This window comes from Solanum dulcamara, chromosome 2 (genome assembly GCF_947179165.1).
Source record: "Solanum dulcamara chromosome 2, daSolDulc1.2, whole genome shotgun sequence".
NCBI lineage: Eukaryota > Viridiplantae > Streptophyta > Magnoliopsida > Solanales > Solanaceae > Solanum > Solanum dulcamara.
The window spans coordinates 65,417,336-65,430,006 of NC_077238.1; positions in this window are offsets into that span (position 1 = coordinate 65,417,336).

Below are 12,671 nucleotides of genomic sequence, written 5' to 3' on the forward strand. Positions count from 1 at the left end.
GTCTTGTTTAGAGTATAGATTCATGTTTGCATTCACTTGAACCCTAATTTAGCCTTCATTTTTATTTTATGCATTAGTGGAGTTTTTAAAGAAAGATTTATGAATGTTGTTGCATTAATTATTTTATGCACTATTTTGAGTGTAAAGAATGACTATTTTCATCTTTGATTGAGAAAGAGTTTGAATATGAGTTGAGTTTGAGAAATCCTTATTTTATTATCTTGAGCATGAGTATTTTGTTTATAAGTGAGTTGAGTATTATTACATTAAAACATCTATTTTGAGGTTGAGCTGAGGAGTTTTTTTTTTTTTTTTTTTTTTTTTTTTTAATGGGAACAGACCCTACACGAGGCTCCCACCTCTCGTGCACAATCAGGGGTTGAGCATCACCCCCAAGCCTTAACATAAATAAACAAAATAAAAATACAAGGAGGGGGACATAAACCTTACCTCAGATCCTATGGTGGTTCATAAGTCGGCTAACCTATTAAGGTCGGCTAACTCATCCCCGATACAAAAAGGGACTAACTATAACTAGAAAGCAATAAATCTATGAGAGGACTCCTCCCGATACAAATCGACTAAGAAAGCATAAATGAGGGAGACTCTCCCCTTCCATGAGAAAAACAGGAAAGTAACCTACACTAGTCCTATTCAACTATGCTACGTACGACATAGCTACATTGAAGAAGAACAAGTATATGAAACTTCTATCTCACATGGGATGGGAAAATTCTTTTTATCTTTGCCCTTTTTAGTCTTGTCATACCAAGTAAGTCCAAAGAAGTTATGCAACAACATCCATAGCAGTATGCAGTTAAGGAGGATGGAAGGATAGAAAGTAGATGGAGCCATAGTAGCTAGCAGCCTTGGAGTTGTTGTTAATGAGGCTGAAGGATAGAGTAAGTGTACAATGCAAATTGTATGTGCTGTAGTCATGACTTGAGCAGCTGATTGGAATGGGTGCCTTGCACTTTGGATGGTTCCAATGCTGTCGATGGTGATCAGGGGTACTCCTGTACCTGCATACCCACAGATATACAGCAGGTCCAATAGTCTTGGCTGCAAGGATTGCTGAAAGGAATAGATGAGACTCCTGCATGTATGTCTGTATGCAGCTTCTTGTAGTTTCCAAATACATAATGATCAGCTCCTTTGATAGAGTATTATGTGCCTGCAAATAACAAGTAACAGAACAAAGAGCTGTAGGAGTTTTATGGTGCAGAATTGGTGCTGCAGGTATTTCAGGAAAGAAGTTGGCCTGGGTGGAGGGCTGATGTGTTTGTCTTCTTGTCCTCTCCTCACTGAAAACATTCAAGGAGTTCTAAAGGACTTGGATGAAAGGGGCTGCTGCAGGTGTTGAAGGACTACAACAGGTGTGCATGGAGAGTTGATGAGACTAGGTGAGGCCCTTGCAATTGTGGCTGTTATGTCCCTTTGTCTGTGATTTTGTTTACCTGCACAAATAAGCAAACAAAGAACCAAACAAGTGTGATAGTTGTGGGGGTTGTTGCAAACCTGTAGGCATCTTCTTGTTGCCTCCAAAGGAGAATTGAATAGCTCCTTTGAAGGTATCTTGGGACACCTGCATGGATACACCAAACCAAAACAACATACAAAACAAACCTTCTAGCTACTATACCAAATACTATTGGCTTGTAATTGTTCAGTGTGTGCTGCATCTTGGTGAAGCAGGGATTGGCTGATGTTTGTTGCTGGTGGGTTGGGGATCAATACATTCTTGAAGTTGGAGTTGCAGCTGTGGTGCAGCATTGCTGCTGCAGTAGCTGCTGCAGAAGTTGAGCAAAAACATGAGGAGCCTCCAGTTCTGCAACTGCATAGGCAAACAACACCAGAAAAATACACTAACAAGCAGGTTGATGTGATGAAGAGGTCCAAGTAAGCCAAGCAATTATCTCCCTTAGTAGGAGGATCTGTGAACCTGTGCATACAAACAAAACCAGCAAAACACACAACCAAACAAATTTGCAAGCTACTGTAACTAGTACTATTAACTTGTAGTTGTTCCTTGTGTGCTGCAGGATGGTGGAGATGTTGATGTATGCAGCTCCTTGTTGCTTCCAAAGAAGAATTGATCAGCTCCTTTGAGTAAGTATGTGCCTGCACATAACAATTAAAAGAGCAAAGAGCTGCAGGGGTTTTGTGGTGCATGCTTGTTGCTGCAGGTATTTCAGAAGAGAACTTGTCCTGGGTGGAGGGCTGATGTATTGGTGAAGTCCTAGCATGGCAGGATGATGTACCCTTGTTATTGCCTTCTATTTTCCAAGGTGTTCTAGATGCTATTGTGCCTACACATAGACCATCCATAAAATACAAGCATTGAACCAAACAGGATAACCAGAAAGGGCCATGTGAAGTCCTCTTAGTGGAGCTTTTTGATTTGGTGGTTGTATCTGTGATGTCTTTTATGCAGTTGTTGTTAAGTCATGTTGATGTATCCATCCAGCAACCTGAAACAATAAAACAAACAAACCCAATCAAGAAAGGGATTACACAAGCTAGCAAACAGGAAAGGACCTCGAAGATAGATTTGGAGCCTGCTATCTTTTTCCATGTCGCTCGACTAACGTCTCCAATTATCCGTTTGAGGTGAAACTTCATGAGGTTTACAAATATATCCTTTTCTTTATCCTTGTAAGCTTTGAAGGTTTTTTTCCCAAATTGGAAGTTCCAAATTTCAAAATGCTCTCTCTTTAGGCTTAAGACAACTGATTTTTTCAAGGTCACTCGCCTAATGTCTCCAATTATCCGTTTGAGCTGAAACTTCTTGGGCCTTGTCAAAATAGTATATTCTGCAATCTTGCAAAGTTTGGATGCCTTGGTATAGGTCCTCATGCTGCAACACATCCTGCACCTCTTAGCCTGCTGAAGCTTAGATGTTGCAGGTGTTTTGGAAGTTGTATTTGTGATTTGATCTATGTATTTGTTGTTAGTGGAATTTGATATATCACTCCAGAAACCTGCAATAATACAACAAACAAACCCAAGAAAAAAACAGCTTGCAAAAATTAGCAAAAAAGATGGGACCTCAATAGGAGCTTTGGAGCCTTTTATCTTTTTCCAAGTCGCTCGACTAACGTCTCCAATTATCCGTTTGAGATGAAACTTCTTGAGGTTTGCATATATAGCCTTTTATTTAGTCTTGTAAAATTTTAAGGCTTGTTTCCCAAGTTGGAGGTTCCAAATTACAAAAGGATCTCTCTTTAGGCTTAAGACAACTGATTTTTTCAAGGTCGCTCGCCTAACGTCTCAAGTTATCCGTTTGAGCTGAAACTTCTTGGGTATTGTCAAATTAGTATATGTTGCAATCCTGCAAAGTTTGGATGCCTTGGTGCATGTCCTCATGCTGGAACACACCAGCTGTTGATGGTAATTTACATTCACTGCTGCTGCTGTGTGGTCTATGTTATTGGTGTGCTGCTGCAGGAACTCCAACCCAAGGCTCAAAGTAGCATGATAGCTGTACAAAGAGGCACCTAACAAACAACAAAGGTAGGATTGAAACTTCCTTTTTGATGGTTGTTGAATGTGTTTCCCTGTGTTGGATGTTGTATTGCTTCCAAGCTTGTTCCAATGTTGTGATTTTTGCTTCATGCCCCTGCTATACCAGTAGTTATCCTTGGATGGTCTTCCCAAGATTGGATGATATGTTGCATGTCTACAGGTACCTACACAGCCAAGAAAGAGAGGGAAAAGGAAGAAAAATTCTATTCTAAACCTAATTTGTAAAGATATGTTTGTTGTTCTAAGAAAGAAATAAACAAGGGAGAGTTCCCTTTTTACCATGGTCCTAACTATAGAACCTTCAAAGTGAGTATATCTATGCATAGCAATAATTAATTTGAAGAGTAAGTTGGACCAAGGAGGTTGAAAGATCATGGTGGCTTCTTGATTCTCTTAAGCCTTCTTCTTCTGAAGTTGGCCATTTCCAGCTTGTCAAGGTCAAAGTATGCTCTTTCATCTTTGGGAAGTTCTTGCTGACTGAGGTATATTTGTGGTTTAGAGCATTTGTGGCTATGTTTGGATAAAGCATCAGCTACAAAATTGGCTTCTCTATAGGTGTGGTTGCATTTGAGAACCTGGAACTGGTGGCTGATTTCATGCAGCTACTGAAGTTGTTCCTTGATGGTCCAAGGTGGTTGAGCTAGTTGTTTTATCCATCTGATTATTAACTCAGAGTCTACTTCTAAGATTACTTGTGTATATCCTAGTTGGAGACACCAAGTTAAACCAAAGATGGCTGCCAACATCTCAGCTTGGTTGTTTGTGCCTTCTACAAAAGGGGCTGCAAAGGCAAAGATAAGACTACCTTGAGGATCCCTTATCAGTCCTCCCCCTCCAATTTTTCCTGGATTGTGAAGTGCACTACCATCAGTGTTCAGTTTAACCATGTGAGATGAAGGTTTCCTCCAATAAACAGTCTTAAAAGTGACCTCATGAGTACATTTATCCACCAGAAGGACCAGTTCCTTCTAGTTGTTTGGCCAGTTGATGTAGGGGTATGTGGTATTCAGCAGATTGAGGTTATCTTTAAGTATTGAATATATCACTCTTGTAATATTGGATTTCTTCCCACCATATTTGATAGCACACCTATTTTTCCATAGATTCTAGTATATGAATATTGGAGTTGCTTGTAGGATGAGCTTATGGACATCATTTTTGTATTTAGTGGACCACCACTTCATCATCAGACCTCTAAGGGGGGTATATTTCTTGTTAATACCCAGAGAATCAGAAAAAAGACTCCAAATTTTCCTAGGAAAATTTCGAGAGACAAAGACATGGTCAATGGTATCCAAGCCAGGTATGTTGCAGCAGTAATATTGGGCTGGTGCTTCTCCAAAGCTGGTGAGTTTTTCATTAGTAGGGAGTTTCCCTCTAAGTGCTCTCCAGAGTAGAAATTAACATTTAAAAGGTATGTGCTTGTGCCATGTTTGAGAGTTGATCCTTGTCTTGCTTTTTTTGTCCCTGATAAGTTCCCAGGCAGAAGAACAACTAAATTCCCTACTGTTATTAGGCTTCCAAGAGGACTGATTAAGTTTGTGGGGCTGATAGTTGATGTTACTTGCCAGGATGCTAGGTACAAACTGAGGAGGTGCTTTCTGAGAGACCAGTTCTGCATTCCATTGACCATTAATCATGAAAGAAGACACCTTAGTATTGTTCTATCTACTACTGGCAGACCTGAAATTAGCTAAGGGGCCAACTCCCAACCAATTATCCCACCAAAAGAGGCAAGAACCAGACTATATCTGCCATTGGATATGAGGCTCAACATTGTGCTTGTTCTTCATGAGGTGCTTCCATATCAGAGACTATCCTGTATGCCATTTTTTGGTTATAGGATTTGACCTCTGACAGTACTTAGCTTTGAGGAACTCACTCCATAAGGAATTCTTAGTTCTGAATATCCATCATTGTTTGTATTGGAAAGACTTGGCAACATCTGATATTAGTCTCACTCCAATACCACCCTCATCATAGGGATAACTCAGATTCTTCCAAGAAGACCAATGATATTTCCTCCTTTCATTTTTCCACCCCCAGAAGAAATTGGCTCTGATGCTTTGAATTTGCTTGATAGTGGTTGCAGGAGGGGAACTAGCAGATAACAAGTGAATAGGAAGTGCTTGGATGACATGCTTAATCAAAGTAACTCTTCCTCCATAACTAATTAACTTTGCCTGCCATCCAGCTATCCTAGCCACAACTTTAGCTATAAGCTCAGAATAATAGATGATCCTCTGTCTACCAATGTAGAGAGGACACCCCAGATATATGATAGGGCTGTTCTTTTGCTTGAAGCCTGTAACTTTCTTAATTCTTCTAACAGTAGAGTTGAAGGCATTTGAGGGTACGATGAAGTTACTCTTGTCTCTGTTGATAAATTGGCCTGAAGCATGCTCATAGGTATGTAGTGTCTCCATGATAAGCTTCAAGGTATGAGATCTTCCAGATGAGAATATGATGATGTCATCTGCAAAACTGAGATGATTAATTTGAGGGCCCTTTTTAGCCATCAGGAAACCATGATTTTGGGGGTGTTGATGAAGATTATTCATGAGCCTGGAGAGGACTTCAGCACCTATGATAAACAAAGCTGGTGATAATGGATCCCCTTGCTTAAGGCCTCTTGTGGAATGAAAGAATCCATGCCTTGAACCATTAATAATGAAGGAATACCAATAATCAGCCATAATTTTCCATACCATATCAATGAAACCTTCTTCAAATCCCATTTTCCTCAAAACTAGACAAGTATAGGACCAAGATACCCTATCATACGCTTTATCCATGTCAAGTTTGATAACTACATTGCCTCCTACATTTGGCTTCTTGATCTGGTGTATAATCTCTTGGGATAGCATAATATTTTCAGAAATGCTCCTGCCTTTGACAAATCCAGATTGGTTAAGGGAAATGAGGTTGGGTAGGATAGGGGCCAGTCTAAGGGAAATGAGTTTGGAGATGATTTTGTTTCTGAAGTTGCTAAGGCTAATTGGTCTATACTCAGAGAGCTTGTTAGGATGGTGTACTTTTGGGAGCAGCACCAAACAAGAGTGAGTAAAGTATTTAGGCATAGCTTGTCCACAGAAGAAAGATAGAATCACTTTAAGGAGGTCATCTTTTATGATGTTCCAACATGCTTGGAAGAACTTGCCATTCATTCCATCAGGTCCAGCAGCTGAATTAGGATTCATTAAAAACACTACAGTTCTCAACTCCTCCATTATAGGGATAGCTTTCAGGTTTCTGTTATGCTCATCAGTGACCATCCTGGGAATACATTGGAGGGTATGCTCCTGAATTTGTGTTTTCTCACCAGTGAAAATGGCTTGGAAGTGATCACATGCAGCTTTGGCTATATTTTCTTCACCTTGTACCCAATTATCATCCTCATTCTGGATCTTATGGATGTATAATTTCCTCCTCCTTCCTCTTATCAAGGCATGAAAATACTTGGAATTCACATCACCCTCTTTGAACCAATGCAACTGAGTTTTTTCCTTTAGCATAGATTCCTCCAATTTCACGTATTTTATATACTCTGCATTGATGGAATGGAGCTTTGTTCTGTTCTCTTCAGAATTACTAGAGATCATCTCTTCCTCTGCATGTCTAGTCTTGTCTTCATATTCTTTAACTTTGGCATATATATCACCAAATTGCAATCTGGACCAAGTACTAAGAGTGGCTGCCAACCTCTTCATTTTATGATGGAAACACCACATTAGATTACCCTCCATGGTCCTGTTCCAACAATTACTAACAATATCCAAGAAAGATAGTTGTTCTGTCCAGCAGTTAAGGAATTTGAAATATTTGGTGTGTTGGTGGTTTTGATCAGTCATCTCCAGCAGTAAGGGGCAGTGATCTGAACCTACAGAGGGTAGATGAGTAATGGTAGTCTGAGACATCATCTCTAGCCACTTATCATTGACCATTCCTCTGTCAAGTCTCTTCGAGATTCTAAAAATTATACCCCTTTGATTAGACCAAGTGTATCTCTGACCACAAAACCCAAGATCTTGTAGTCCACAGGCTTCTATGATGCTGATGAACTCAAGGCTCTTTTTCATATTGTAAGTGACACCTCCCAACTTTTCTTGAGGGTCTGTGATAATATTGAAATCACCTAATGTGCACCATGGAAGGGAGGTGGCTGACTGTTGTAGCATGCTATCCCACAGAGGTCTTCTGAGATGATCTTTGCATTTTGCATATACAAAGGTAACTATGAACTGATTTGGATTCATTACATGATTAAATTCACAAGTAATCAACTGCTCCTCATTTTCCAATATCCTACAGTCTACATCCTTGGTCCAAAAAAGCCAAATCTTACCATTTGGATTACTAATAGCATGGTCCATGTTGAGTTGATTTCTGAAGTACTGAATCTGAATGCTATCAGAAAAAGGCTCTAGGATAGCAATAATGGGAATTTGATGGATACTCTTAAGATATTTAAGTCTTTCCATGGCTCCTTGGGTATTAATACCCCTCACATTCCAGCATAGTGTACTAATCATTGAGAATTTTTGGAAGTGAACAGCCTAGTGTTAGGTCTGCTTGTTTGAGCAGAAATAGTTGGACTGATGGGTTTATTACTATGACTGGTTCTATGAATTCCTCTAGGGGACAAACCTTGGGAGTTAGCTATTTGTTGAATCTCATCATCATACTCATTTATGTAGGATGTACCTAAGGGTCTGTTTAAGTGTTCACTGGAAGCATCCTCTTCATCTAGATCCTTCAAGGGTTGGTCCTCATAGTCACCCTCATCTTCAGACTTAATAACTGCATATTCATCCAGGTTAGGAGGGACTTCTATATTAGTATTGAGGGTGCATTTGGGGAGAGATTGTGTGTATTGTTCTGCAGTTCTGCTTGCAGGATGTTAAGGAGGTGTGTGGTTGTACTGAGTTTGCAAGGGTGTAATATCCATCCCCACTTGGTCATCCTCCAGCACAAATTGTTGGCATCCAAGGTTAGGATGTTGTTCTTTCACATTGTCTGCTACCAGAGAAATTTGCTCCTTGTGAGACAAATTCCTTTCTTCAATTCTTTTTTTAATGCATCCCTTCTCCTTTTGCTCAGTTTATTCTTTTTTTCGTTAAACCCTGTGACACTAGTGGTTGCTACAGACCCTAAATCTTTGGCCATAGAACCCATTGGAGTGGTAGGACTGGTAGTGTCAAGTTTACTATCAGTATTGTCATTAGGCTTTGTAATTGTAAGTAAATTCATGTTATGAAGTGCAGGGGTTGAGTCTTCTCCCTGAAAATGTAGCTTGTTCATTTGAGTTGGGACCTGACAGTTCCCTTGTTGCTGCTGCATATCTACATTCCTTCTGTCAACATGCATTGCATTATCCTTCAAGATAATACCTGCTCTTTCCTCCAAGGATTCCTTTGAGTTAACAGGTGCAACTTCTTCCAAGATTTGCAGATTTGTAGACTGAGTAGGAGTTGTAATGTTTCCCATTTGTAGATTGAAAGTGGGAGAAACTGCAGGTCCCAGTTCATGCAGCTCTATGGTCCTATTTTGCACATTCTTTTCGTTTAATTTAGCAGCTGAAAAAATATATGAAGTGGTAGCAGGAGCTCTAGAGTCACTCCTAGGGTCAACCATACTGTTCTCATGCAAAACATGAGACATAACCCCCCCTTTGGGTACCCCTTCCTGCACGTTAGTTGGCTTCTCCTGAAACCCACCATCCTCACCTCCATTAACTACTTCAGCAGCAGCAGTTAAAACATTCAATACATTACAACTACAGGGGGAGCCATGGGGGATTGGGAGCATTGAGTCAATACCTGATCGATGCTCGCTCTGTACATTTTGAATTGTGCTGGTCGTAGTGACAGTATTACCATCAGTACCTGTAGTTCTGACTTGAGTGGGTTTATATACCTGTTGAGTGTTGCCTTGTATCTTTTGGGTGTTTTGTACGGTTTGGGTCTTCCCTTTGAATTTTCTTCTCTTTTGGGTTTGCCATTGGTTGTTTGGGACTTGATTCCTGTTCTGATTGTTTGAGTGTTCCTATATTTTGTTTCTTCCTCCTTGAGTTGTGGTGGTTGTTTCTTGTATCAGTACCTGTTGTCTGACACTTACAACATTAGTTAAAACAGTCAGAGAAGAGATCATACCTGTGTTTTTTGTCGACTCATCTTTCTTTGGCTCTTCTTCCTTGTTTTTGGCCTTATTGCGTTCTGCATCTCTTCTGCTAACTGGGCAGGCTAGAGGAGTATGACCCTGGTGTTTACAATATGTACAATAAAGTGGTATATCGTCATATTCGATATCCTGCCATCTACCTTCCCCATTTGGGTCATCATTTTCGTCAAAGCCAATCCACACACTTTGGATTCTAGGCTTGGTGATGTCCATTTAGACTTTTACTTTCGCTACGCTACCCCTCGTCTTTTGCATGAAGGCCATGTCTAAGTGCAATACTTGTCCCACGTCCTCCAGAAAAATCGTAACAAATTCTTTGTCAAAACAATGCCATAGGAGCTCCGGGAGTATGACCCATACATGGAGAATAGGGGTTTCATAGTTTGGATTGAAGGTAGGAGTCCAAACTTGAAATCTCATAAAGACACCTTCAATGTACATGCGCTTGCTATCTAAGATAGTAGCTCTATCGTGTTCGTTATCCAAGTCAATATATATATGTCTAGAGTTAAAATACGTAATCTTGACCTTGCCTCGGAGTTCTGTTTGGGCAATGAATTTCTTTCGAATGACCTCCATCTTGGGCATTGGGCTATAGAACTTGCCTATGAGGGTGTACTTACATGATTCTGCCATCTTAATCATGTAGTCCTCTCTCTTAAACATAATAGCAGGACAACCTTGTTTCATTACTCTTTTTGGGGTTGTAAGGTCAATTTTGGTTGTATTCTTAGTTTGTGTAGCTCTCAGCCGTGTGGCCATGGATTGTTTTGCTATAGGGGGCGGAGGGTGATTTGTGGTGACCAGTTGGTTGATAGGGGGCTTAGTCTTTGGAGGTAGCGCACTGGGGGTTAGGGTCACTACCGGATTTCTAGAGGTTTTTGGGTCGTATTTTTGGAAATTAGAAGATATTGGAGGGAAGTCTGAACTGGGAGGGTATTTGGTACTTTTAGGATTAGTTAAGGTGCTAGGATTGTCTGAGGAAACATTTTTGGGCACTAAAATACTGTTTTCGACTCTATTATCACAAGTTGGGAATTTGGAATTTGAGTTAGAGGTGTCTAAAAATTATGGCGTTTGGTTTAAAACGTTCGTATTGATATGGGGGTTAGTAATACCTTGAGAATTTCTTTGGGCGTTCACCGGATGAGTGTTTTCGGTGATTTTTACGTTAGGTTCAATTCTAGTATTGGCATTTGGTGTGTTAGGATAGTCATTTTTTGAATTTAAATTTTTTTGATGGATACTGTATTGGTGCGGATTATTATTCAAACTAGAAACAGTTTTTCCGATCGCCGGAGTTCCGGTGTCGCCGCTGCCAGTGTTAGTACTCAAATTGGCAACCCTAATTGATAAATTCGAATTGATAGGGGCCATACCTGATGGGGCTTTTTGTGTTTCTGGACTCCTCTCTTCAAGATGAACAGGTTGGCATTGCCAATTTTGGAATTGGAGCTTTGCCGCTGTGCCGCCTCCGGCAGATTGGATTGGAACCCTAATTTCCAAATTGGAGGAGATAGGTGTTGTTGCTGATGGGGCTTTTTGGTTCATTGTGTTCGTTGTAAGATCGTCTACCAAACCCCCAGAACAATTTGTATTTTCGCCACCAGACGCGGCGACGCCGCCACAATCGGAAATCACTTCACAGCCGGAATTCTTCAAATTGATATTCGACGAATTTGGCTTTGTGTATGGCGGCGATTTTTGGATGGTTGTATTTGTATTGATCTCCTCTACAAGATGGCATTGGTCTTGAATCTCGAATGTCGCCGGAACGCCGACGTCGGTGTTCAACAGTGTGTCGCCGGCGACGCCGTCACCCATTGGAGCTGGGCTTTTAGTATGAGGTGCGCCTGGGTGTGAACTACCAACCCCAGGTGGTGCAGCACCTCGAATAACATCGGAGGCCGTCGAATTTGCAGTTCGAGTGGCCGGCGTTTCGCCGGAATTTCGTCCCACAGTCGCGCCTAGATTTCTCACAATTTCCACGGTGAAATCCCTTAGATTTTTGATATGATGTGGCTGGGATGCTGTTCTAACATCCCCAATTGATGGTTTATCAATACAAATTACAGAAGTTGACTTAGAATTGGTTCCTTGATCAGTGGCAGAATGTTGAACAGTGATCGCTGCTGTTTTTTCAACATTCCCGAAGCTTCGAATGTCCGATTGAGACGATTCCTATTGTGTTGGATTCGTCTCGTCGATACCTACGATTCTGTCTTTTGAACGAAATTTTTGGAGGTCCAGAGGTGGATCCGGCTCCCTGGTAGCCATAAGCTAAAAACTAGTCTTCCTTGAGAGCTCTTTTTCTAGTGAGATTTTAGAGAGAGAAAATAGTTGAGGAAAATGAATTGCGATCTGAGCTGAGGAGTTAGATTATGTTTTAATGCATTCTTCGAGTTGAGATGAGTCGAGTTTTGAGCTAAGTCCAAAAGAGACTAAATGAGTTGAGTGAGTATTTATTCACTATATGAGCATAATAAAGTATTTTAGGAGCACTATTGAGCATCGATTTGTGTTAGACTAGAGGAAACCGAAACCCTATAAATTACGTAGCCAGCATAGGATAGAGGCTACACCTCTCTAAGTCATAAAATGATGGACTTAGATTATTTTGGATCTAGTGAGTTTGAGCGTCCCTTACCCTGGCAGGGTATTAGAAAGTTGTGAAAATGATAGTTTTAAGCATTGTATCATCACTAGCTCATAAGTGATGGTTTTCGGTTAGAGAAACAACCCAGAAGTAACATATTATATATTTTATATATTGAGTTCCATTTATTATTTCAAATCATTTAAAGCATTGTTCGAATTTTATTTCATGCTTTATTGAGTTCAGTCATTCCAGAGTGACTCTTTTGAGTTGTGTTGAGCATCTTTGAGTCATTTTCCTTTCAACTACATCACATACTCGTACATTCCATGTACTGGCATCATTTGACCTACATCGTTTTATGATGCAA